This window comes from Pleurodeles waltl, chromosome 1_1 (genome assembly GCF_031143425.1).
Source record: "Pleurodeles waltl isolate 20211129_DDA chromosome 1_1, aPleWal1.hap1.20221129, whole genome shotgun sequence".
Lineage (NCBI taxonomy): Eukaryota > Metazoa > Chordata > Amphibia > Caudata > Salamandridae > Pleurodeles > Pleurodeles waltl.
The window spans coordinates 11,240,594-11,264,779 of record NC_090436.1 but is presented as its reverse complement, the minus strand read 5'-3'; positions in this window follow the sequence as shown (position 1 = coordinate 11,264,779).

Here is a 24,186-nt window from a genome sequence, read left to right as displayed (position 1 = left end):
CTCAGACATTACAAAGGGGGTTACATGGGGGTCTCTGGCCGGGACAGGCATCCCTCGGACATTTCATGGGGGTCTGTGTCCGGGACAGGTATCCCTCGGACATTACATGAGGGTCTGTGTCTGGAACAGGTCTCCCTCGGACATTACAAGAGGGTCTGTGGCTGGGACAGGTCTCCCTCGGATATTACATGGGGGTCTGTGGCCGGGATGAGCAACTCCCAGACATTATATGAGGGTCTGTGGCCGGGACAGGTATCCCTCGGACATTACATGAGGGTCTGTGGCCGGGACAGGCATTCCTCAGACATTATATGAGGGTCTGTGGCCAGGATGGGCATCCCTCGGACATAACATGGGGGTCTGTGGGTGGGATGGGCATCCCTAGGACATAACATGGGGGTCTGTGGGTGGGATGGGCCTCCCTCGGACATAACATGGGGGTCTGTGGGTGGGACAGGTATCCCTCGGACATTACATGAGGGTCTGTGGCTGGGACAGGTCTCCCTCGGACATTACATGGGGGTCTGTGGCCGGGATGAGCAACTCCCAAACATTATATGAGGGTCTGTGGCCGGGACAGGTATCCCTCGGACATTACATGGGGGGTCTGTGGTCATCACCAGGACGGGCATCCCCCGGACATTAAATGAGTAGGGGGTCTGTGGCCAGGACGGGCATCCCTCGGACATTACATGAGGGGGGTCTGTGGCACCCCCCAGGATGGGCATCTCTCTGAAATTATCACTGTGGTGGACGCACGACTAAACGTTGAGCACTTAGGAAAGGTGTGCACATCACCGTGGTGAATGCACCAACAAATGGTAAATACTTTGAAAGGTGCGTGCATCACCGTGGTGAATGCACCAACAAATGGTAAATACTTTAGAAAGGTGCACGCATCACCGTGGTGAATGAACCAACAAATGGTAATCATGGAATACAGGAAAATATGACAAGCTTAGTATTCCCAGGCCCCTCTGAAGTGATGTGACTGGTTCATGAGATGAGATGGGTCATGAGATGAGAGTGGAAGTGATCCCGCCCAGAAGAGAGATTTTCCAGGGGCAGGTCCTGGAGTATTCCCAGTTGCCTTTAAAGTGATGTGACTGGTTCATGAGAAGGTTTAAGGGATAAGAGTGGAAGTGACTCTGCCCAGAATAGGGATGCTTAGGGGACAGGTACTGGAGTATTCCCAGGTCCCTCTGAAGTGATGTGACTGTTTTATGAGATGAAATGGCTCACATGATGGAGAGTGAATGTGGCTCTGTCCAGAAGACAGATACTCAGGTGGACATGCCCTGCAGTAGTCCCAGGTCCCTCTGAAGTGATGTGACTGGTTCATGAGACAAGATGGTTCATGAGATGGAGAGAGGAAGTGAGTCTGCCCAAAAGAGAGATGCTCAGGAGTTCCTGGAGTAGCCCAGGTCCCTCTGATCTGATGTGACTGGTTCATGAGATGAGAGTGGAAGTGAACCACACCAGAAGAGACATAGTTAAGGGGCAGGTCCTGGATTATTTCCATATCCCTCTGAAGTGTTGTGACTGGTGCATCAGATGAGATGGTTCACAAGATGAGATGGTTTTTTGAGTTGAGAGTGGAAGTGACACTGCCTGGAAAAGAGAGCTGCTCAGGGGGAAGGTCCTGGATTATTCTCAGGTCTCTCTGAAGTGATGTGACTGGTTCATGAGATGAGATGATTCATGAAATTGAGAGTGGCAGTGACTCTGCCCAGATGAGAAATATCTAGGGGATAGGTCCTGGGGTATTCACATGTCCCTCTGATGTGATGTTACTGGTTCATGAGATTAGATGGTTGTGAGATGAGGTCGTTCATGTAATGAGAGTGAAAGTTATACTGCCCAGAAGAGAGATGCTCAGGAGGAAGGCCCTGGAGTATTCCCAGGTCCCTCTGAAGTGATGTGACTGGTTCATGAGATGAGATGGTTCATGAGATGAGAGTGGAAGTGACCCTGCCCAGAAGATAGATTTTCCAGCGGCAAGTCCTGGAGTACTCCCTGGTCCCTCTGAAGTTATGTGACTTTTTCATGAGATTAGATAGTTCATGAAATGGAGAGAGGACGTGAATCAGCCCTGAACAGAGATGCTCATGGGGCTGGCCCTAGAGTATTCCCATGTCTCTTTGCAGTGATGTGACTGGTTCATGAGATGAAATGGTTCAGGAGCTGGTGAATGGAAGTGGCTCTGACCAGTGGAGGGTGCTAAGAGGCAGGTTCTACTATATTTCCAGGTCCCTCTAAAATGATGTGACTGGTTAATGAGAAGAGATGGTTCATAAGATGACAGTGGAAGTGACTTTTCTCAGAAGAAAGATGCCCAAGAGGCAGGTACTGGAGTATTTCCAGGTCCCTCTGATGTGATGTGATGTTAATGAGATTAGATGGTTTATGAGATGAGAGTGGAAGTGACACTGCCCAGAAAAGAGATGCTCAGGGGGTAGATGCTGGAGTATCCCCATGTCCCTCTGAAGTAATGTGACTGGTTCCTGATATGAGATGGTTCATGAGGTAAGATTGAAGTGACTCTGCCCAGAAGAGAGATGCTTAAAGGGCAAGCTCTGGAGTACTTCCAGGTCCTTCTGAAGTGAAGTGCTGGTTCATGAGATAAAATGTTTCATGAGATGAAGAGAGGACGTGACCCTGCCCAGAAGTGAGATGCTCAGGGGGCAGGTCCTGGAGTATTCCCAGGCCCTCTGAAGTTATGTGACTGGTTAATGAGATGGTTCATGAGATGAGAGTGGAAGGGACTCTGCCCAGAAGAGAGATGCTCGGGAGGCAGGTCCTGGAGTACTCCCTGGTCCCTCTGAAGTGACGTGGCTGGTTCATGTGATGAGATGGTTTATGAGATGAGAGTGGAAGGGACTCTGCCCAGAAGAGAGATGCTCAGAGGGCAGGCCCTGGAGTATTCCCAGGTCCCTCTGAAGTTATTTGACTGGTTTGTGAGATGAGATGGCTTATACAATGGAGAGAGGAAGTGGCTCTGCCCAGGGGAGAGGTGCTCTGGGGCAGACCATGGAGTATACCCATATCCTTCTCAAGTGATGTGACTGCTTCATAAGATGAGGTGCTTCTAGAAATGAGAGTGGAAATGGCCCAGCCCAGAAGACAGAGGCTTAATGAGCAGATCCTGGGGTATTCCTAGATCCCTCTGAAGTGATGTGACTGGTTCACGAGATGAGATGGATCATTAAATGAGAGTGGAAGAGACTCTGCATAGAAGAGTGATGCTTAGGTGGGAGGTCCTGGAGTGTCCCAGGGCCCCCTGAAGTGATGTTACTGGTTCATGAGATGAGATGGTTCATGAGATGAGAGTGGAAGTGACACTGCCTAAAAGAGAGATGCCCAGGGGGAAGGTCCTGGAGTATTCCCAGGACCCTCTGAAGTGGCATTACTGGTTCATGAGATGAGATGGTTTATGAGATGAGAGTGGAAGTGACCCCGCCCAGAAGAGAGATTTTCCAGCAGCAGGTCCTGGAGTATTCCCTGGTCCCCTCTGAGATGAGAGTGAAAGTGACGTGACCAGAAAAGAGATGCTCGGGAGGCAGTTCCTGGAGTATTCCCATGTCCCTCTGAAGTGATATGACTGGTTTATGAGAAGGTTCAAGTGATGAGAGTGAAAGTGATTCTGCCTAGAAGAGAGATGCTTAGGGTGCAAGTCTTGGTGTATTCCCAGGTCCCCTCTGAGATGAGAGTGAAAGTGACGTGACCAGAAAAGAGATGCTCGGGAGGCAGTTCCTGGAGTATTCCCATGTCCCTCTGAAGTGATGTGATGGGTTCATGAGATGAGATGGTTCATGAGATGGAGAGAGGAAATGTCTATGCCCAGAAGAGGGATGCTCATGGAGCTGGCCCTGGTACACTCCCAGATCCCTCTGAAGTGATGTGTTGGTTCATGAAATCAATTTGTTCATGAGGTGGAGAGTGGAAAGTCCCCTGCCCAGAACTGAAATGCTCTGGGGGCAGTTCCTGGAGTATTCTAAGGTCCTCTGAAGTGATGTGACTGGTTCATGAGATGAGATGTTTAATGTGATGAGATGGTTCATGAGAGGAAGAAAGGGAGTGACTCTGCCCATAAGAGGGCAGACCTGCTAAGGGGGCAGGTCTTGGAGTATTCCCAGATACCTCTGAAGTGATGTGACTGGTTTAAGAGATGAGATGGTTAATGAAATGAGATCGTTTATGAGATGAGAGTGGAAGTGACTCTGCCCAGAAGAGTGATGTTTATGAGGTAGGTAGTGGAGTATTCCTTTCCGTCTGAAGTGATGTGACTGGTTCACGAGATGAGGTGGCTCATGATATGAGTTGGTTCATGAGATGAAGAAAGGAATGACTCTGCCCAGAAAGAAGATGCTCAGGGGGCAAGTCCTGGAGTATTCCCCGGCCCTCTGAAGTAATGTGACTGGTTCATGAGATGAGATGGTTCATGAGATGGAGAGAGGAAGTGTCTCTGCCCAGAAGAGGGATGCTCATGGAGCTGGCCCTTGTATGCTTCCAGGTCCTTCTGAAGTGATGGTTCATGACATCAAATTGTTCATGAGATTGAGAGTGGAACTTACCCTGCCCAGAACTGAGATGCTCTGGGGGCAGTTCCTGGAGTATTCTAAGGTCCTCTGAAGTGATGTGACTGGTTCATGAGATGAGATGTTTAACGAGATGATAAGGTTTATGAGATGACAAAATGAAGTGACTCTGCCCAGAAGAGAGATGCTCAGGGGGCAGGTTTTGGAGTATTCCGGGTGCTTCTGAAGTTATGTGACTGGTTCAAGAGATGAGATGGTGAATGGGATGAGCTCATTCATGAGATGGGAGTGGAAGTGACTCATGAGATGAGATTGTTCATGAGATAGAGAAAGGAAGTGACTCTGCCCAGAAGAGATATACTCATGAAGAAGGCACTGGAGTATTCCTAGGTCCCTCTGAAGTCATGTGACTGGTTCATGAGATGAGATGGTTCATGAGATGGAGAGTGGAAGTGCCCTTGCCCAGAAGAGAGATGCTCAGGGGACAGGTCCTGGACTATTCCCATGCCGCTCTGAAGTGATGTGACTGGTTCATAAGATGATTCATGAGATGAAGAAAGGAAGTGACTCTGTCCAGAAGAGAGATGCTCAGGGGACAGGTCCTGGACTATTCCCAGGTCCCTCTGAAGTGATGTGACTGGTTCATGAGATGATTCATGAGATGAAGAAAGGAAGTGACTGTGCAGAAGAGAGATGCTCAGGGGGCAGGTTTTGGAGTATTCCGGGTGCTTCTGAAGTTATGTGACTGGTTCAAGAGATGAGATGGTGAATGGGATGAGATCATTCATGAGATGGGAGTGGAAGTGACTCATGAGATGAGATTGTTCATGAGATAGAGAAAGGAAGTGACTCTGCCCAGAAGAGATATACTCATGAAGAAGGCACTGGAGTATTCCTAGGTCCCTCTGAAGTCATGTGACTGGTTCATGAGATGAGATGGTTCATGTGATGGAGAGTGGAAGTGCCCTTGCCCAGAAGAGAGATGCTCAGGGGACAGGTCCTGGACTATTCCCAGGTCCCTCTGAAGTGATGTGACTGGTTCATGAGATGATTCATGAGATGAAGAAAGGAAGTGACTGTCCAGAAGAGAGATGCTCAGGGGACAGGTCCTGGACTATTCCCAGGTCCCTCTGAAGTGATGTGACTGGTTCATGAGATGATTCATGAGATGAAGAAAGGAAGTGACTGTGCAGAAGAGAGATGCTCAAGGGGCAGGTCCTGGAGTATTCTTAGGTCCCTCTGAAGGGCCTCCAGCTCCTGCGGATAGAGGGTGGTGTGATTACTCGCACCTGCCCCATCCTTTCTACCTCAAAGTTTCCAACGGCAGCAGTTTGTGTAGTATCTAATGTGAATGCCTCTCACTCCACAGTACATTTTATTTCTGCCTCACGGCAGGGCACACCTATTCCATCCATTTCAGTGTTGGTTATGCGTTAAAAATGACTATGTCTGCAAAGGTCTGTGGGAAACCCTCTTGCACTCCAACAATGAAACATAACCCAAAACAGAGGCGGGGGGCTCTGTGATTCACAAAGGTGTCTTCAGTTAATGAATGAACACTGGACAGAACTCTCATGTCAGAGTCCCAGGGACCGCTCACTGACCAGTGGCCAGGCCGCACTCAGCACAGCTGGGCAAAAGGTTTCTGCCTTTCAGTGCTGATCGAAACGCCTGGCATGGGGAGCTGAAGAGCGCCTAGAAGATGGAGGCGCTGCCCTCCAGATTGAGGTTTGCTGGAATGCATCTCCGAGGAGCACATGTCCAATGAAGCGTGCACCGTAGACCACTGGTGACTGAGACTTGTGCATGGGGCCCGGGATCCTAACAGCGGCTGCCCAACTATGCTCTCAAAAAAGGTGGGAAACTGCTATGGAAAAAGGTACTAGCAGTTTATATCTGCAAATGGAAATACTGCTCAGAAAGAAAGAATGGAGCCCAGTGACAAAGCTGTGGAGACCCTCTGCACATCATCACTGTGAGGCCCTAGCTTAATTTGTGCTGGTGTTTTCTGGTGCTCAGTTCCGGTGCTTATTTCTAAACACCGAACCTATCATGTGAATTCACCACATGGTGGCACTGTGTGTCTGTCCTTCTGCCACATTTATCAGTTCAGGGTTTATTTAAAACTGATAATACCAGCACATAGGTTCTGCTGATACGGCACTCAGCAGCAGAGGCCGGGCTGTTGGAGGGTCCAGTTGAAGTGGACACCAGTGATGTGCCTTGGGACCCGGCACTTCATTTTTTACAAGTTAAGCACTAGGCCCACAGTGGATCAGCTCTACTCTGAACTGGGACAAGACCCTACATCCCTGAGAGACTTGGGGTGTGCTCTTGTCTTCCCACAACAGGACTTTCAGCTTGTTTGATGCTGCATCCTAGCCTGGGAGCGCTCAGTGCGACTGACAGTCAGGTTATCACTAGGAATCACTGTTTTCCATTTTTACTAATTTCTACAGATAAATACAGATAGAAAACTATTTCTTTCACTGTATGTATTTATTTTTAAATGTGGACAAAAACGGAAATCAGTATCATTTATCAGCAATTCCATGTACTGTCAGTCATGACTGCCAGGCCAACAGCTCTGCGGATTGACAGGTAAGTTGGTTAAAACATAAAGACGTTTTAATAATGATGCGTACAGAGCAGTAAAAAGGCATAACAGTGACATTCAAAGTTTCATATTTTCTTAAAAGTGTATTGATTTTTCCTTTATGTGTCTTGATATCATTGAAAACTGGTCGACATTACAATAAAAATTTACAATTTTTAGTTGAATATTTTCTGAAATATACCAGTATCAGCTTCAGTTTTTTTCACAAAACCTAAAATAAATATTGTTAACCACAGATAATATTAAAAATAAATAGGGATAAATTCCGATGGAAATGTCAAAAAATAAATACCATAAAACCTGAAGCCATATTTTGCAGGTATATTTAGAGATGAACTAATATGCATGTGATGGTACGGAGATAAGGCAGTTGTTATATTCATGTCATGGTATTGCGATAAGAATGTTGCTTTACGCATGTCATAGTATGGCGATAAGGCTGTTGTTACATGCATATCATGGTATAGAGATATGGCTGTTCTAATGTGCATGTCATAGTATGGAGATAAGGCTGTTGCTATACGCATGTCATGTTACGGAGATAAAGCTGTTATACACACGTCATGGTACAGAGATAAGACTATTGTTATACGCATGTCATGTTATGGATATAAGGCTGTTGTAATGGGCACACGTCATAGTATGGAGATAAGGCTGTTGTTCTACGCATGTCATGGTACAGAGATAAGGCTGTTATATGCATGTCATAGTATGCAGATAAGGTTGCTGTTATACACATGTTATAGTATGGAGTTAAGGCTGTTGTTATATGCATGTCATGGTACGGAGATAAGGCTGTTGTTATACGCATATCATGGTATGCAGATAAGGCTTTTGTTATACGCATGTCATAGTATTGAGATAAGGCTGTTGTTATACGTACGTCATGGTATGCAGATAAGGCTGTTGTAATACACATGACATGGTACGGGGAAAAGGCTGTTGTTATACACATGTCATGGTACGGAGATAGGGCTGTTGTTATACGCATGTCATGGTACGGTGATAAGGCTGTTGTAGTACGCATGTCATGGTGTGGAGATAAGGCTGTTGTTAAACGCATGTCGTGGTATGGAGATATGGCTGTTGTTATACGCATGTCATGGTACTGAGACAAGGCTGTTGTTACATGCACCTCATGATACAGAGATAAGGCTGTTGTTATACGAATGTCATGGTGTGGAGATAAGGCTGTTGTTAAACGCATGTCGTGGTATGGAGATATGGCTGTTGTTATACGCATGTCATGGTACTGAGACAAGGCTGTTGTTACATGCACCTCATGATACAGAGATAAGGCTGTTGTTATACGCATGTCATGGTACGGTGATAAGGCTGTTGTAGTACGCATGTCATGGTGTGGAGATAAGGCTGTTGTTAAACGCATGTCGTGGTATGGAGATATGGCTAATGTTATACGCATGTCATGGTACTGAGACAAGGCTGTTGTTACAAGCACCTCATGATACAGAGATAAGGCTGTTGTTATATGCATGTCATGGTACGGTGATAAGGCTGTTGTAGTACGCATGTCATGGTGTGGAGATAAGGCTGTTGTTAAACGCATGTCGTGGTATGGAGATATGGCTGTTGTTATACGCATGTCATGGTACTCAGACAAGGGTGTTGTTACATGCACCTCATGATACAGAAATAAGGCTGTTGTTATACGTATGTCATGGTACGGTGATAAGGCTGTTGTAGTACGCATGTCATGGTGTGAAGATAAGGCTGTTGTTAAACGCATGTCGTGGTAGGGAGATATGGCTGTTGTTATACGCATGTCATGGTACTGAGACAAGGCTGTTGTTACATGCACCTCATGATACAGAGATAAGGCTGTTGTTATACGCATGTCATGGTACAGTGATAAGGCTGTTGTAGTACGCATGTCATGGTGTGGAGATAAGGCTGTTGTTAAACGCATGTCGTGGTATGGAGATATGGCTGTTGTTATACGCATGTCATGGTACTGAGACAAGGCTGTTGTTACATGCAGCTCATGATACAGAGATAAGGCTGTTGTTATACGCATGTCATGGTACGGTGATAAGGCTGTTGTAGTACGCATGTCATGGTGTGGAGATAAGGCTGTTGTTAAACGCATGTCGTGGTATGGAGATATGGCGTTTGTTATACGCATGTCATGGTACTGAGACAAGGCTGTTGTTACATGCACCTCATGATACAGAGATAAGGCTGTTGTTATACGCATGTCATAGTATGGAGAAAAGGTTATTGTTACACGCATGTCATGGTATCGAGATGAGGCTGTTGTTATACATGTTATGGTACGGAGATAAGGCTGTTGTTATACGCATGGCATGGTACCTAGATAAGGCTTTTGTTATACGCACTTCATGGTACGGAGATAAGGCTGTTGTTATACGCATGGCATGGTATAAAGATAAGGCTGTTGTTCTACACACGTCATGGTGAGGAGATAAGGCTGTTGTTATACGTACTTCATGGTACTGAAATAAGGCTGTTGTTACACGCATGTCATGGTACAGAGATAAAGCTATTATAATATGCACATCATAGTACGGAGATAAGGCTGTTGTTCTCTGCACGTCATGGTGTGGAGATAAGGCTGTTGTTACATGCACATCATGGTACCGAGATAAAGCTGTTATAATATGCACGTCATGGTATGGAGATAAGGCTGTTGTTATACGCACGTCACGGTACAGAGATAAGGATGTTGTTATACACGTCACGATATGGAGCTAAGGCATTTGTTATACGCATGTGATTGTATGGAGATAAGGCTGTTGTTACACACATGTCATGGTACGGAGATAAAGCTGTTATTATACGCATGTCATGGTACGGAGATAAGGCTGTTGTTACGCATGTCATGGTATAGGTGTAAGGCTGTTGCTATATGTATGTCACGGTGTGGGGTAAGGCTGTTATACGCATGTCATGGTTATACGCATGTCATGGTATGTGGTAAGGCTGCTGTTACACTCATGTCATGGTACGGAGGCAAGGCTGTTATAATATGCACATCATAGTACGGAGATAAGGCTGGTGTTATATGCATGTGATTGTATGGAGATAAGGCTGTTGCTATATGCATGTCATGGTTAGGAGATAAGGCTGTTGTTATACGCATGTCATGGTATGGAGATAAGGCTCTTGTTAAACTCATGTCATAGTACGGAGATAAGGCTGTTGTTATACTCATGTCACAGTAAGGAGATAAGGCTGTTGTTACATGCATGTCACGGGATGGAGTTAAGGTTGTTGTTACACGCATGTCATGGTATGGAGATAAGGCTGTTGTTATATACATGTCCCTGAACATGGATGATGCCCCCATTTATGAGCAGATACATAAATATGGGGGGGGAGAAAAATATAATTTATATATATACTTAGCCACAACATACATGGATGTATCAAGTCATGTAAACAATTCTGCTTCTGTGTACACATGGGTTTATATAGGTTTGTATATAGACGACTTATCCCTGGTACTAAAACTTAGTGCCTTGTATATTTATTCATGCATATGAGTACATATGTAGCCGTACATGTATATTTTAACTCTTTAAGTCTAATCTTGTGTTCTGGAGTAGCGTGCAATGCGTCGAAAAGCGCTCCAACGCCTCATCAGCTCTAGTAAGCGCTATATCAGTATAATTTACAATTACAATATTATTTGGCACAACAGAGACTTGGCAGTTCAGTGTCACACGCTGGGCCATAGTGTCACTGACAGAGAGACAGAGAAATACAGACAGGCAGAGACACAAGTGTGCACACAGACACACTGACAGACACAGAGAGACAAAGACACACATGCACACATCCAGACACACAGACAGGAAGAGACACACGTGCACACACACAGACAGACTGACAGACACAGACAGGGAGAGACACACGTGCACACACACAGACACACCGACAGACACAGTCCGGCAGAGACACAAGTGTGCACACAGACACACTGACAGACACAGAGAGACAAAGACACACATGTGCACACATCCAGACACACTGACAGGGAGAGACACACGTGTGCACACAGACACACTGACAGACACAGACATGCAGAGACACACACGTGCACACATCCAGACACACTGACAGACACAGACATGCAGAGACACACACGTGCACACATCCAGACACACTGACAGACACAGACAGGGAGAGACACACGTGCACACACAGAGACACACTGACAGACACAGACATGCAGAGACACACACGTGCACACATCCAGACACACTGACAGACACAGAGAGACAAAGACACACATGTGCACACATCCAGACACACTGACAGTGAGAGACACACGTGTGCACACAGACACACTGACAGACACAGACATGCAGAGACATACATGTGCACACATCCAGACACACAGACAGACACAGACAGGCAGAGACACACATGTGCACACATCCAGACACACAGACAGGAAGAGACACACGTGCACACACACAGAAACACTGACAGACACAGTCAGGCAGAGACACACGTTTACACATTTACACACACATACAGACTGACAGACGCAGACAGGCAGAGACACTCACGTGCATGCATTCAGACACACTGGCAGACTAATTCAGACAGGCAGAGACACACATGTGCACACATCCAGACACACTGACAGACACAGACAGGGAGAGAGACACGTACAGACACACTGACAGACACAGTCAGGGAGAGACACACGTGTACACATCCAGACAAACTGACAGAAACAGACAGGGAGAGACACACGTGCACACACACACGGACACACTGATAGACACAGTCAGGCAGAGACACACGAGTACACATCCAGACACACAGACAAACTGACAGACGCAGACAGGCAGAGAGACGCACGTGTACGCATTCAGACACACTGACAGGCTAATACAGACAGGCAGAGACACGTGCACATATCCAGACACACTGACAGACACAGACAGACAGAGGCACATGTGTACACATTCAGACACACTGACAGACACTGGCAGGCAGAGACACACATTCAGACACACTGACACACAGGCAGACAGAGACACACGTGGATACATTCAGATACACAGACACACGTGTGCACATTCAGACACACAGACACACTGACAGACTCTGGAAAGCAGAGAACACGTGCACGCATTGAGACACATAGACAGACAGATACAGGCAGAGACACCCACGTGCACACATTGAGACACACTGACAGACAAAGACATGCAGAGACACACACGTGCACACATCCAGGCACACTGACAGACACAGACAGGGAGAGACACATGTGCACACACATACACAGACACACTGACGGACACAGACAGATGCACATGTGTACACATTCAGACACACTGACAGACACAGACAGACAGAGGCACATGTGTACACATTCAGACACACTGACAGACACTGGCAGGCAGAGACACACATTCAGACACACTGACACACAGGCAGACAGAGACACACATGTACACATTCAGACATACTAACTGACACTGGCAGGCAGAGGCACACGTGTACACATTCAGACACACTGGCAGACAGAGACACGCATTCAGACACACAGACAGGCAGAGACACACATGTACACATCCAGACACACAGGCAAACACACGTGCACACATTCAGATACACTGACAGACACTGGCAGACTGAGACACATGTGCCACACACGCACACTGACAGACACAGACACACCTGTACACATTCAGTCACACAGACACACTGACAGACACTGGCAGGCAGAGACATGTGCCACACACGCACACTGACAGACACACGTGTACACATTCAGTCACACGGGCACACTGACAGACACACTGACAAACAGATACACACTGTGAGAGAAACACACGTGCACACATTCAGACACAGAGACACACACGTGCACACATTCAGAGACAGGCAGAGACGCACACGTGCACACATTGAGACACACAGACAGGCAGAGACACACCTGCACACATTGAGACACACACGTGCAGACACACGTGCAGACAGAACTACATGCACACACACATACATGATGCGGTGAGCCATCTCAGGCCGTGGCTGTGTCTACTCCAGGGGCCCCGGCTCTCCCAGCCCCACGCCCAGCGCAGCCGCACCCAGGGGCCCCTCTGAGGGTGAAAGATGCGCAGGGCCGGGGCAGGGAGAGTCAGAGACCCCTGGGTGTCATGAATCCGAGCGAGCGCTGCGTGCTAGCGCCAGGCTTCTAGGCGCCTGTCTGCTCCATGTGTGCTCCTCGGCACCGGGAGAGTGCGAGGGGGTCGGGGCCAGGGGGGCTGCGCTGCCAAGGCCACCGCCGTCCATATGTCATTGTATATTACACACACAATCACACACATGATCTCTCTCACACATCATCTGTCTGTCCCTCCTACACACACAAACACAAGCAATCTGTCTCTCCCTCTCTCACACGCAATCACCCACACACAAAAAGAGGCGCCTTCAGGGATAAAGAGCCGCCTTCGGCCACAAAGCGCTGCCACAGGGCTTCTAGGCTCTTGAGGGCGCAGAAGGGGTTGAATTCAGGGTAATTCACCCATTGAGGGGCCGTGGGGGGGGGGGGGGTAGGGGGGGCGGGGCTAGTATTGCGGACGTAAACACAATATCTGCACAACAGTGTTTGTGGATCTGTGTGTGTCCGTGTATGTGTCTGCGTCTGTCTGTGTGTGTGTGTGTCTATGTGCGTTTGTGTATCTGTGCGTGTCCGTGTGTCTGTGTATGCGTCTGTGTGTGTTTGTGTGTGTGTCCGTGTGTGCGTCTGTGTGTGCGTGTGTGTCTGTGTATGTGTGCGTGTCCGTGTATGTCTGTGTCTGCGTCTCTGTGAGTCTGTGTGTGTTTCTGTGTGTATATCTATGTGTCTGCGTCTGTGTGTATCTGTGTGTGTGTGTGCAATAGCTGAAATTTAAATATATATATATATATATGTGTGTGTGTATATATATAACTGCCTCTGTAGAGTTCATGCTAATTGTATTACAGTATTAGATGCACATCCACATGTGCTTGTGTGAATATAATATATTTATAAACATTAACCGTAGATATGTGTGTGTGTGTGAATAAAATATATTTATAAACATTAACCATAGATATATGTGTGAGTGCCTGTGTGTGTGTGAATATAACATATTTATGAAAATTAACCATAGACATATGTGTGTGTACCTGTGTATGTGAATATAATATATTTATAAACATTAACCATAGATATATGTGTGTGTACCTGTGTGTGAATATATTTATAAACATTAGCCATAGATATATGTGTGTACCTGTGTATGAATATAAAATATTTCTAAACATTAACCATAGATATATATGTGTGTACCTGTGTGTGAATATAATATATTTATAAACATTAACTATAGATGTATGCGTGTGTAACTGTATGTGAATATAATATATTTATAAACATTAACCATAGATATATGTGTGTGTATCTGTGTGTGTGTGAATATAATATATTTATATACAATAACCATAGATACATGTGTGCGTGTACCTGTGTGTGTATGTAATATATTTATAAACATTAACCATAGATATATGTGTGTGTACCTGTGTGTGAATATAAAATATTTCTAAACATTAACCATAGATATATATGTGTGTACCTGTGTGTGTGTGTGAATATAATATATTTATAAACATTAACTATAGATGTATGTGTGTGTACCTGTGTGTGAATATAATATATTTATAAACATTAACCATAGATATATGTGTGTGTACCTGTGTGTGTGTGTGAATATAATATATTTATATACAATAACCATAGATACATGTGTGCGTGTACCTGTGTGTGTGTGAATATAATATATTTATAAACATTAACCATAGATATATGTGTGTGTGTCCCTGTGTGTGAATATAATATATTTATAAACACTAACCATAGATATATGTGTGTATGCACCTGTGTGTATGTGAATATAATATATTTATAAACATTAACCATAGATATATGTGTGTGTATCTGTGTGTGTGTGAATATAATATATTTATATACAATAACCATAGATATATGTGTACCTGTGTGTGTGTGTGTGTGTATGTAATATATTTATAAACATTAACCATAGATATATGTGTGTGTACCTGTGTGTGAATATAATATATTTATAAACATTAACCATAGATATATGTGTGTGTACCTGTGTGTGTGTGAATATAATATATTTATATACAATAACCATAGATATATGTGTGCGTGTACGTGTGTATGTGTGTCTGAATGTAATATATTTATAAACATTAACCATAGATATATGTCTGTGTGTACCTGTGTGTGAATATAATGTATTTATAAACACTAACCATAGATATATATGTGTGTGCACCTGTGTGTATGTGAATATAATATATTGATATACATTAATAATAGATATATGTGTGTGTGTGTACCTGTGTGTGTGTGTGTGATTGTGAATGTCATATATTTATAAACATTAACCATAGATATACATGTGTGTACCTGTGTGTGAATATAATATATTTATAAACATTAATTATAGATGTATGTGTGTGTGTACCCGTGTGTGTGAATATAATATATTTATAAACATTAATTATAGATGTATGTGTGTGTGTACCCGTGTGTGTGAATATAATATATTTATAAACATTAAACATAGATATATGTGTGTGTACCTGTGTGTGTGTGAATATAATATATTTATATACAATAACCATAGATGTATGTGTGTGCACCTGTATGTGTTTGAATGTAATATATTTATAAACATGAACCATAGATACATATATTTGTGTGCATCTGTGAGCATATTTGTATATTAAGCATAGATATATATGTGTGTGTATCTGTGTGAATATATTTGTATATCGCGCATAGATATATATATTTGTGTGTATCTGTGTGAATATATTTGTATATTAATCAGAGATATATATTTGTGTGTATCTGTGTGAATATATTTGTATATTGCGCATAGATATATATATTTGTGTGTATCTGTGTCTGTGTGAATATATTTGTAGATTAAGCATGCATATATATGTGTGTGTATCTGTGCGCGTATACAATATCTTACATTATGGGCTCTAAGGATTTACGTGCAATGTTACTGTTTGCAGATCTGTGTAAGCAGAGCGTCCTGCGTGTGTGGGTAAACACAATATTTATATATTACGCATAAATATATGTGCGAATATCTTTGTGTACGTGTGAATATAATATATTCCTCACAATCTATAAACTGTATTTTATCTCCTCGGATGCACACACGTAGGCGAACACCCGCTCGTTTCACTAAACGCAAACTAAAGTATTTACGTGCAAATGGTTGTTACAGTGTCGTGTCTCCGTCTCTGCGCGCGCCTTACTTATCTCCTTAGATTTTTATAAAACCGCTGTCAATATCATCTTGTTTTTTAGCCGTGTACATGCGTGTGTGTGGGGAATGTATGTGTTTGTATGTATGTGTGAGCGCGTGTGCGTGTGGCGTATGTATGTGGGTGTCTGTGTGTGTATGTATGTGTGTAGGTATGTGTTTGTATGTATGTGTGTGTCTGTGTGTGTGGTGTATGTCTGTGTATGTGTGTTTGTGTAAGTGTGTGTGTGTATGCGTGGGGATTGTATGTGTGTGTATGTCTGTGTGTATGTATGTGTGTGCCTGTGTGGTGTATGTATGTGTGTAGGTATGTGTGTATGTATGTGTGTGTCTGTGTGTGTGTGGTGTATGTATGTGTGTAGGTATGTGTTTGTATGTATGTGTGTGTCTTTGTGTGTGTGGTGTATGTCTGTGTATGTGTGTTTGTGTAAATGTGTGTGTGTATGCGTGTGTGTGGGGATTGTATGTGTGTGTATGTCTGTGTGTATGTATGTGTGTGCCTGTGTGGTGTATGTCTGTGTATGTTTGTTTGTGTAAGTGTGTGTGTGTGGTGTGAGGGTGGGAGGAGGGTGGGGGGTGCACGTCTAACCCCCATCCCAAGACACCACCCAGCACCATCCCTCGACAGCCCCCACACCCAGCACTATCCCTCGCCCCATCCCTCGACACCCCCGCACCATCCCTTGTTACCCCCCCCCCCCCCCCCGCACACTCCCAACCAATAACAGGGCTCGGAGGTGCATTTATAATACGGTGACCTCCCGCCGCCTCTAAATTCGAAATAAAATGGTAACTGGTTTATTCTGGCTGAACGGTTGTTGTGCGCCTCTGACCCGCTTTTCCAAATTACACTGAAATGGTATAACTGAGAATAATTTCAGCAGAATTACCATTTCTTCCAACACCCGTCATGAAGCGCCCTGAAGCTGGCGCTCCTAAAATCTTTGTTTCATTTATGTTTTACCTGCACGCAGCGCTCTTTGAAGCGCTAGACTTTCTGCACAAAGCGCCTAGACGTCGACAATAGTGAACTCGTGGCTCTGTACACTCCCTTAAATAAATACAAAATAAAAGCCACCCACGCATTATCGTGAGGGGGGGGGGCAGATCTGCTGGTGTGGGGGGGGGGCTGGGCCCAGGTATCTTGGCTGCTTGGGGGCGTGAAGTGTCAGACACCCCTCCACCCCACGAGCCACCGTAGCCCCTCCCGCTGCCCCCAGGCCTCTGTTCCTTTACTCACTGTAGGAATGATTATTGGTGCTAGATAGATAGATAGATAGATAGATAGATAGATAGATAGATAGATAGATAGATAGATAGATAGATAGATAGATAGATAGATAGATAGATAGATAGATAGATAGATAGATAGATAGATAGATACTTACTCTGGCCTCTCCATGGGCTTAATTACATGATCAATCTATCAGTCTGTCTGTTTGTCTATTTATCTATCTCTCTATCCCTATAAATAGGTAGATAGATAGATAGATAGATAGATAGATAGATAGATAGATAGATAGATAGATAAGGAAACATGGATATTAATCTAGATAATAGATAAATACCTACTCTGGTCTCATATATATATATATACACACACACGTTTAAATTTACGTCTTTCCCCTTTCACATGGATTAATACCCCCCCTTCCTTCCCCCCCTATTATCTGCTGGGCAGAAAGGCCCCCACTGACTGTCCTTGGGTCGGTATTTTCACCTGTAAAACACGCATCTTGTCCCCCATTTCCCGCGATATCGGGGTTGGAAACTTAACTTCTAGAACTTAAAGCCAGTCTGCGACGTGTCACAATCTATGTCGTATGTCGTGAGCTCCTCGTGCCCTCGGGTGACGGCGGAGTATTGCACGAGGGGGTAGCGCCTCTCTAGACATGAAAAGGCTCAGGTTCGCGTTTCGTGGCACTACAACGGGACACTCCCCCAGCAGCGCCTTGTGAGTGTGCTGGTGTCTGCCTGAGGACTGTGTTTGTAGGTGTCTGACACAATGTTATGACTGTGAGTCTCGAAGAGTGTGATGACGGGTGTCAGACACCGTTTTAGAAATGTGCTTGACTGAGGTAACTAATGTTGCGCCTGACTAAGAAAAGTTGTGTGTGGTGGTGTCTGACGCAATGTTATGATTGTGCAATGCGAATCGAATAGTGTCATTACGGGCGTCAGACACCATTTTATAATTGTGGGTGACTGACATAAGTGGTTGCGCGTGTCTAACAAAAGTTGTGTTTGTTGGTGTCTGGGGCAGTGCTATGATTGCGGTGTCTGCCACTTTCTCGTGGTTCCGGGTGTTTGACAAAATATTACCACTGGGGTGTCTGCCTGTTTTCTTGTGGCTGCAGGTGTTTGACAGAATGTTATCACTGGGGTTTTTGCCAGTTTGTTGTGGCTCCCGGTGCTTGACTGAACATGATTGGGGTGTCTGTCACATTGTTGTGGCTGAAGGGTTCTGACAGGATATTATCACCGGGGTGTCTGCCAGAATGTTGTAGGTGTGGGTCTCTGATTGTCAGCTACGTTACTGGGTGTAGGTACGATGGCTGCGTTTGCCTGATATAGAGAATGTTGTGATTTTGGGTGTCTGACGGAATGGGGTTTGTTATCTGTGACCAACCCTTTATAGTGGGCTACTAATAACGGGCAAGCAATGCGGTTTCCATATGTGTTGTATACACTATGAGGCCGGGGTGTCTGACAAATACAAATTCTGGGTTCTGAATTTCTGCAGTCGCTTTTCCGGGTGTCTCACAGGGTATATTGGTGTGGTTTCAGTGTGTCTGACTGTATATCGTGGCTTTACAATGGGTCACAGTGTCTGGCGGCGCACATTATGTGGTTTCAGGATGTCTGACTGTAGATTGTGACTTCACGATGTGGGTTACAGAGTCTGACAGCGCACATGGTGTGGTTTGTAGAGGTCTGACGGTAGATTATGGGTTTACAACGTGGGAGGCAGTGCTGGCGGGGCACATCGGTGAGATTTGTAAATGTCTGACTGTAAATGTAGGCTTCACAATGTGGGTGAAAAGGTCTGGCAGCGCACACGGTGTGGTTTATGGATGTCTGACTGTAGATTGTGGCTTCACAGTGTGGGTTAGAGAGTCTGGCAGCGCACATGGTGTGGTTTATGGATGTCTGACTGTAGACTGTGGCTTCACAGTGTGGGTTAGGGAGTCTGGCAGCGCACATGGTGTGGTTTATGGATGCATAACTGTAGACTGTGGCTTCACAGTGTGGGGTACAGTGTCTGTCGGCGAACATCGGTGTGATTTGTATATGTCTGACTGTAGATTGTGTCTTTACAATGAGGGCTATAATGTCTGACAGCGCACACTGTGTGGTTTGTGGATGTCTGTCTGTAGACTGAGGCTTTACAATGTGGGTTACGGTGTCTGACGGAGTACATGGTGTAGTTTATTCATGTCTGACTGTAGATTGTGTATTTACAATGTGGGTTATAGTGTCTGACAACCCACACTGTGTGGTTTGTGGATGTCTGGCTGTAGACTGCGGCCTTGCCATGTGGGTTACAGTGTCTAACGGAGTACATGGTGTTGTTTATGGATGTCTGACTGTAGATTGTGGCGCCACATTGTGGGTTACAGTGTCTGACAGCGCACACTGAGTGGTTTGTGGATGTCTGGCTGTAGACTGCGGCCTTGCCATGTGGGTTACAGTGTCTGACGGAGTACATGGTGTAGTTTGTGGATGTCTGACTATAGATTGTGGCTTTACCTTGTGGGTTATAGTGTCTGACAGCGCACACTGTGTGGTTTGTGGAAGTCTGATTGTAGATTGTAGCTCCACAATGTGGGTTATAGTGTCTGACAGCGCACACTGTGTGGTTTGTGGAAGTCTGATTGTAGATTGTGGCTCCACAATGTGGGTTAAAGTGTCTGACAGCGCACACTGTGTGGTTTGTGGATGTCTGACTGTAGATTGTGGCTCCACGATGTGGGTTAGTGCCTGCTGCACATGGTGGCTGGTCACACATAGCTGCACACATGACGATACGTTTCTTGTCGTGTTGCGCCGCACACTGCACTAGGTTTGTGTTTCCAGGCAGAAAGGTGACATTTTAACACACATCTCTGTGCTGTTCACAACCCTCTAGTGTCTGCATTGTTCGTGATATCTTGGCAAGAACATACATAGGTCACACGGTAACTGAATGTCTGTGCGATATATGTGTCTGTGGCCTGATATGTATATCATTTAATAAACACGAAATATGAGGGTATTTTAGAATCGTACTGGGCGTTGTAAAAGCTATTTTACAGTATTTTAAAATGCAAAACAATACGTAGGTATGAAATATGATGTGAGCATACATCTCCCCCCCCCCCCCCCCACACACACTCACAGAATACATCAAAGGATGACGGACTCTGCTCCAACGACAGGGGTGTCACAAACTAGGCGCTAAGGAACCACTAGTTTATACATTTCACCACAACTCCAATCAGTATTTTAAGGATATGTTACAGTTTGTGATGTGATATTCTAATTTTTTCTTTTGATGCTGACAGCATGAAAGTTGTATGTTGTGTGATATTCTAACGATGGTGCTGATAGCATGAAAGTTGTATGTTGTGTGATATTTTAATGTTGGTGCTGATAGCATGAAAGTTGTATGTTATGTGATATTCTAACGCATGAAAGATGTGTGTTATGTGATATTTTAACGCTGGTGCTGACAGTATGATATTCTAACACATGAAAGTTGTGTGTTATGTGATATTCTAACGTTGGTGCTGACAGCATGAAAGTTGTGTGTTATGTGATATTCTAACGCATGAAAGTTGTATGTTATGTGATATTTTAACGCTGGTGCTGATAGCATGAAAGTTGTATGTTATGTGATATTCTAACGCATGAAAGTTGTGTGTTATGTGATATTCTAACGCATGAAAGTTGTATGTTATGTGATATTCTAACGTATGAAAGTTGTATGTTATGTGATATTCTAACGCTGGTGGTGATAGCATGAAAGTTGTATGTTATGTGATATTCTAACGCTGGTGCTGATAGCATGAAAGTTGTGTGTTATGTGATATTCTAACGCTGGTGCTGATAGCATGAAAGTTGTATGTTGTGTGATATTCTAACGCATGAAAGTTGTATTTTATGTGATAGTCTAACGCTGGTGCTGATAGCATGAAAGTTGTATGTTATGTGATATTCTAATGTTGGTGCTGATAGCATGAAAGTTGTATGTTATGTGATATTCTAACGCATGAAAGTTGTGTGTTATGTGATATTCTAACGCATGAAAGTTGTATGTTATGTGATATTCTAACGCTGGTGGTGATAGCATGAAAGTTGTATGTTATGTGATATTCTAACGCTGGTGCTGATAGCATGAAAGTTGTGTGTTATGTGATATTCTAACGCTGGTGCTGATAGCATGAAAGTTGTATGTTGTGTGATACTCTAACGCATGAAAGTTGTATTTTATGTGATAGTCTAACGCTGGTGCTGATAGCATGAAAGTTGTATGTTATGTGATATTCTAATGTTGGTGCTGATAGCATGAAAGTTGTATGTTATGTGATATTTTAACGCTGGTGCTGACAGCATGAAAGTTGCATGTTATGTGATATTCTAACGCATGAACGTTGTATGTTATGTGATATTCTAACGCTGGTGCTGACAGCATGAAAGTTGTATGTTGTGTGATATTCTAATGTTGGTGCTGATAGCATGAAAGTTGTATGTTATGTGATATTCTAACGCTGGTGCTGATGTCATGAAAGTTGTATGTTGTGTGATATTCTAATGTTGGTGCCGAAAGCATGAAAGTTGTATGTTTTTTCAAACAAGGAAGGTTTTTGAAAATAGAAAGTGAAATACTGCATAGCCCTGTTTTGGTGTCAGCGTAAACAGAAAATACTTTATTTCGGTCTGTACTTCTCAGGGCACTTTCAGTAATAATGTCCATGAAACTGCAAAAAAACAGAACAGATTTTAACCACAGCAGTGGTGGAGATTACAAGCTGCTGCCTGCAACGCTGAGTCAACAATGGGCCCTGATTGCCATGGGCAGGTTCAGACGCTGTTTACATGTCATGCTCATGACACGTATTGAAGAAAGGGCACCTCTGAGGCTGAGCTGTGTGACGTGGGGCCGCATCATATATGACATTCGTGTTTCACATCAATTGCGTCATTTGCCCAAAATAATATAGAATCTCCGTGAAATATGAACTTTGAAACTGACGCTTTTATTAAAAACAATATGTCCAAGCGTCGCCCCCTCTCCTTCTGTAACTATGCACGTGTGTGTACCTACATGTACATGTATGTGCGTTGCATGGTTATGAGCGTCCATCCTTAGGGTCATCACGTGACCCCGTGTCCACATAAATACATCACAGCCGGGCAGCAGGCGCTGTGAACAGAGACCTCTCAAGGCACTACTGGCCAGGGCCCCCCACCTTCCAGGGGCCCCTGGAAAGGGAGCTTCGCCTCTCCTCGAGATGCCCCCAGCCTTCCTTCCTATTTTCATTTTATTTTCATCTCTTCCCTCGCACAGTGTTCGTCTAAGGGTTCTTGGAGCCGCGAAAAAGACACATTCGGCTGTTTCTGTGGGACCCCGCGCTTCAAGGAGCTTGTTTTCGTATCAAGACAACTTCAACTAACAGAGACTAGTTAAGAAAAATCAAAGCTGCACCGAGCAGCCCCTCCCAAAAACAAATATATATATATATATATGTTACACGGATGCAATGCGTTTAAAGCTAGTGTGTGTGTGTATACAAATTATTATTATTTTATATATATATAGATATGTATATATATAGATACATAGATAGATATGTCACACGGATGCAATGCATTCAAATCTAGTGTGTGTGTGTGTGTGTGTATATGTATATATTTATATATTTGTGTCTTCCATCGCTCAGCGGATTCTCTCCAACTTCACTTCTCTCTGTTCTGGCACCCCCGCCCCCCCTCCCTCCCCACACACACACACATTTAAGTCCTCCTCAGCAGCACAGGTAACGATAGTTTTGTTACACGTCCCTCCACGTCGCACCTCTGCCGCGTCTAAGCGCTGTAAATAGCAGCAGCCCCTCTTACTCGACGTCCTGCAGTTTACCGACTTCGGAAGGATGTCAGGCTGGGCGCGGGGTCGTGAGGGGCGAGCGCTATCTCACTGAGCGATGTGTCATCTGTGCCTTAGCGCCTCCGGGTCCCTCGGCCACAAGACGGAAAACTTCATGAGAGTGGAAAGTAATGGGTGAGGGGCGGTAATACTGGGAACACCGTGCGGTATCCGGACACAGCGTGCAGCAACATAGCGCCTGGAGGCTGTCTCAGGCAGAGCCGTGTCAAAGAGGGGCCCAGGACATGTGTCTGGGGGCTGTCCGATGGCTGGGAGCTGTGAGAAGACTGGGGAGCTGAGGGAGGGGGGCTGTGAGATGGCTGTGAGAAGGCTGGGGGGGGGCTGTGAGAGGGTTTTGGGGATGTGAGAGGGCTGGGGGGCTGTGAGAAGACTGGGGAGCTGAGGGAGGGGGGCTGTGAGAAGTCTGGGGGGGCTGTGAGGGGGTTTTGAGGCTGTGAGAGGGCTGTAAGATGGTTTGGGGGGCTATGAGAGGGCAGGGGGGGGGCTGTGAGAGGGCCTGGGGGCTGTTAGGTGGGTAGAGGGTTGTGAGAGGGCTTG